Genomic DNA, 4,810 nt, shown 5'->3' on the forward strand with positions numbered 1-4,810 from the left:
GTCTGAGATTGCTGTGAGCTGTGAAGCCTCAGCACTCTACTCAAGGTAGCAGAGTGAGACTATGTCTCAAAAAAAAAAAAGAGGACTTGTCAGAGACTTTTTTTTTTTAATTTATTTATTTTTTGTCAGAGACCTTTTTTTTTTTATTATTTAGTTTTTATTTCATAATCATAAACTTAACTCTGCAATCCAGCTAGACACGGAGAGGATTAAGGAAAATATGCAACCCAAAGAACTGCAGTGAGAGCAGAGTACAGGATATTGCGAGCAAATGGGGTAGAAGGGTGTGTCAGAGACCTTTTTATAAATTTTCTTGAATAAGCAGATTTGGACTGTAGTCAGTGAAAAGCTGCTTTATTTTTATTATTTTTTTTTTAATTTTTTTTTTGTAGAGACAGAGTTTCACTTATTGCCCTCGGTAGAGTGCCGTGGCGTCACACAGCTCACAGCAACCTCCAACTCCTGGGCTTAAGCGATTCTCCTGCCTCAGCCTCCCGAGTAGCTGGCACTACAGGCACCTGCCACAACACCCGGCTATTTTTTTGTTGCAGTTTGGCCAGGGCTGGGCTTGAACCCGCCACCCTCAGTATATGGGGCCGGCGCCCTGCTCACTGAGCCACAGGTGCCGCCCGAAAAGCTGCTTAATGAGGAAAATAGTAATTGTGGATGACAAAACATTTTAGAATAGCCATGGGTGGGGCAGCACCTGTGCCTCAGTGAGTAGGGCGCCAGCCCCGTATACCAAGGGTGGTGGGTTCAAACCCGGCCCGGCCAAACTGCAACAAAAAAATAGCCAGGTGTTGTGGTGGGCACCTGTAGTCCCAGCTACTTGGGAGGCTGTGGCCAGAGAATTGCCTAAACCCAAGAGCTAGAGGTTGCTGTGAGCTATGACAGCACAGTACTCTAACAAGGGCAACAAAGTGAGACTCTGCCGCTAAAAAAAAAAAGAATAGCCATGGGTGAAGAGACATTTGACAAAGAAATTTGGTGGTTATTTTTGTGGCATAAGACAATTTAATACAGTAACCATAATTATTAACATATATCAAAGCATATCAGAATTTTTAGGAATTTCTCATAATTTTGGAACACATATTATTAACAGGTTTATATAAATATAACCCAAAGAAAGTTAAATATCATTTTTTATATATATAAAAAGTTAAAGTAGAAGTGGTTTGTTTGTTTGTTTGTTTGTTTTTTTGGCCGGGCAGGGTTTGAACCCACCACCTCCGGTATATGGGGCCGGCGCCTGGTGTGTTACCAGTCTATGTCGTTGGGTGCATGTATTTTTAACTTTTCCTCATTGTGAAATTTAATAAATTTATAGCAAAGGGCATAAAACAAAAGAATGGGGTGGCACCTGTGGCTCAAAGGAGTAGGATTGGAACTTGGAGATAAAAAGGGAAAGACTAAGCCAGTTGGGGAGCATGGCTATTTCAAAAAGAGCCCTTCCTCTTATAAACATGGTGTTTGGGCGCTTTTTCTCTCCATTGGGCCTCGTCTTCCTGCAACACAGTGAGAGCAGCCTCTCCAAGACTGTTCTGTTCTTCCATTTCCAAAATCACAGATTTATACATAAAGGTTCAAAGCAAAGACCACATAAACACCCCCTCCCCCACTTTTTTTGGAGACAAAGTCTCATTTTGTTGCCTTCAGTAGAGTGCCGTGCGTCGTAACTCACAGCAACGTCAAACTCTTGTGCCCAAGAGATCCTCCTAGCTAATCCTCCCAAATAGCTGGGACTACAGGCACCTGCCACAATGCCTGGCTATTTTTAGAGATGAGTTCTCATTCTAGCTCAGGCAATCCACCAGCCTCAGCCTCTCAGAGGGCAGGAATACAGGCATGAGCCACCTAGCCGGCCCACATTAACTTTTTTTTTTTTTAAGTGATTTTACTTTTATTTCCTTCACTTTAAGCCAATCATGAGAGTTCAAGTGATTTCTGAGTGGGGGCAGGAAGGAGGTGGTGTTAATCATCATCAGGGCTGTGGCTTGGTTAGGCTGAGGAGTACCAGCAGGGCGGGCCCTCGCTGGGGCAGCTGGAGGAGCGTGGACTGCCCCTCTGGTAGGTACGTGGTGTTCCAAGAGCACCACAGCTGGTACGTAATGTCCTCTGTGGCCTCCAGCTTGCGGAGCTCAATCAGGCCATCACCCACCGTTGCCAGTGAGTTGGTGATCAACTCTGCTGCCTAGAAGATACCCTTGGCGAGATGATGGCTGCCTTTTTCTGCTGCTCAGCCTCATCCACCACAAATCTGGCCCTCTCTGCTTCCTGCTGAGCCACCTGTTTGGCTTCCACCGCTTCTGTAAACTCCTTCCCGAAGGTCAGATGTGTCAAAGAAACGTCATCATCGGAGTCCTCTCCAATGCTGGTGAAGATGCAAGGAAGCTGCTAGCCACAGGTCGGAAGAGGATGTGCAGGGTGATGTTGACATTTTGTAAATCTTTGTTACCTACCAGAGATGACTGGCATGTTATGTGGTCAAGAGTGGCAGTTGAAGATAATTGGTTTCTGTCCCCCTGGGATGAGGAAGGGAGTCCCTTCCCCTACCACCATCTCCTGCACTCCACACAGTTGGTCAAAGATGACAACTCTGTGTGCAGCATCCACATTATACAAGGCAGAGTTCACCACACCTCCTGCAATGGCTAAGGCCAGGCCGAACTTGCTGATGGACTCAAATACTATGGCAGCCACGTTTCCTTCTGTTGGACCCACTCACACCTGCTTCCACTCTGACCTCCACATAAATTCCCTTACACTTACTCTTAATTTTTTTTTATTAAATTATACCTGTGTACATTAATGCAATTATGGGGACTCTTATTTTAAATAATAATCTACACAACTCTATGACAATCTATTACAACATTTCCAATTCAAAAGTTAATTTCCTGGCTCAGCGCCTGTGGCTCAAGTGGCTAAGGCGCCAGCCACATACACCTGAGCTGGCAGGTTCGAATCCAGCCCGGGCCTGCCAAACAACAGTGATGGCTGCAACCAAGAAATAGCCGGGCGTTGTGGCGGGCGCCTGTAGTCCCAGCTACTTGGGAGGCAGAGGCAGAAGAATCGCTTGAGCCCAGGAGTTGGAGGTTGCTGTGAGCTGTGATGCCATAGCACTCTACCCAGGGTGACAGCTTGAGCCTCTGTCTCAAAAAAAAAAAAAAAAAGTTAATTTCCTAAATCAATCTTCCTAAACTATTCAAGATAGGCATCTATAGGGTGGGAACTAAATTTATAAAACAGTAAGAATGGGTGAAGGGCCTAGAAGGACCAGGCCAGCTGTGTGCTGTCCACCTGGCCTGCCTGACCTGCCTTATTCTCTCTTATTCTCACTGCGTGTGGCTTTCAGCCCTGCTCTCCTGAAAGCACTGAACTCCCACCAGCTGTCGTGTGGTGAGATACGTTACTTACCAGTCATACACCTGGTTTTCCTATCTGTGGGCTGCAGTTGAGCAGATAGTAAAAGATCATTGTCCTTTCCAAATTTAAGATTAGTGAGAGAAGGCAGCGCCTGTGGCTCAGTGTGGAGGGGGCTGGCCCCATATACTGAGAGTGGCAGGTTCAAACCCGGCCCCAGCCAAACTGCAACAAAAAAATAGCCCAGCCTGTGGCTCAAGCGGCTAAGGCACCAACCACATACACCTGAGCTGGCGGGTTCGAATCCAGCTCAGGCCCACCAAACAACAATGACAGCTACAACCAAAAAATAGCCAGGCATTGTGGTGGGTGCCTGTAGTCCCAGCTACTTGAGAGGTTGAGGCAGGAGAATCGCTTAAGCCCAGGAGTTGGAGGTTGCTGTGGATGTGCTGCCACGGCACTCTACCCAGGGCAACAGCTTGAGGCTCTGTCTCCAAAAAAAAAAAAAGCTGGGCATTGTGGCGAGTGCATGTAGTCCCATCTACCATCTATTCAGGAGGCTGAGGCAAGAGAATTGTGTAAGCCCAAGAGCTGGAGGTTGCTGTGAGCTGTGATGTGACAGCACTCTACCAAGGGCGACAAAATAAGTAAAATAAAATAAGATTAGTGAGAAAAAGGTTTTTGTTTTTTTTGGTAGAGACAGTCTCACTGTACCACCCTTGGGTAGAGTGCCATGATGTCACACGGCTCACAGCAACCTCTAACTCTTGGGCTTACACAATTCTCTTGCCTCAGCCTCCCAAGCAGCTGGGACTACAGGTGCCCACCACAACGTCCGGCTATTTTTTTGTTGCAAGTTTGGCCGGGGCTGGGTTTGAACCCACCACCCTGGGCATATGGGGCCGACGCCATACTCACTGAGCCACAGGTGCCGCCCGAGAAAAAGGTTTTTATAGGTGACTAGGTCACTAGTCTTGTGAGTGACTCTGGTATTAATATATTTTTTGGTACAGTGTGGTGTATGAACATTAATATTGTTTGATTCCATCTCTTCTCGGAAATGTCTTTTTTCTTTTTTTTTTTTGAGACAGAGTCTCAGTATGTCACTCTCGGTAGAGTACCTAGGCGTCACTGCTCACAGCAATCTCAAATTCTTGGGCTTAAGTGATTCTCTTGACTCAGCCTCCTAAGTAGCTGGGACTACAGGCACCTGCCACAATGCCAGGCTAGTTTTTGTTGTTGTTGCAGTTGTCATTGTTTTAGCTGGCCTGGGCCCAGTTTGAATCAGCCAGCCTTGGTGTATGTGGCCAGCGCCCTACTTACTGAGCTATGGGTGCCCCAGAAATGGCGTTTTTCTGTTTGTTGTTCTTTCTTTTGTCAATTGTCTTTCTGTGTGGTTGTCCTCATAAAGAGGTTACCAGGGGGAGGAACTAGCACTCCCTAA

The 4,810-nt window shown here is 46.5% G+C and overlaps 1 pseudogene; it reads right to left on the reverse strand.

Annotated features, from left to right (window-relative positions):
* Window positions 1–580: 580 nt before the first annotated feature.
* LOC128565267 (prohibitin 1-like) lies at window positions 581–3,427 on the reverse strand (annotated as a pseudogene).
* Between the last annotated feature and the right edge of the window lie 1,383 nt (window positions 3,428–4,810).

This window comes from Nycticebus coucang, chromosome 14 (assembly GCF_027406575.1).
Source record: "Nycticebus coucang isolate mNycCou1 chromosome 14, mNycCou1.pri, whole genome shotgun sequence".
In the NCBI taxonomy this organism is placed as follows: Eukaryota; Metazoa; Chordata; class Mammalia; order Primates; family Lorisidae; genus Nycticebus; species Nycticebus coucang.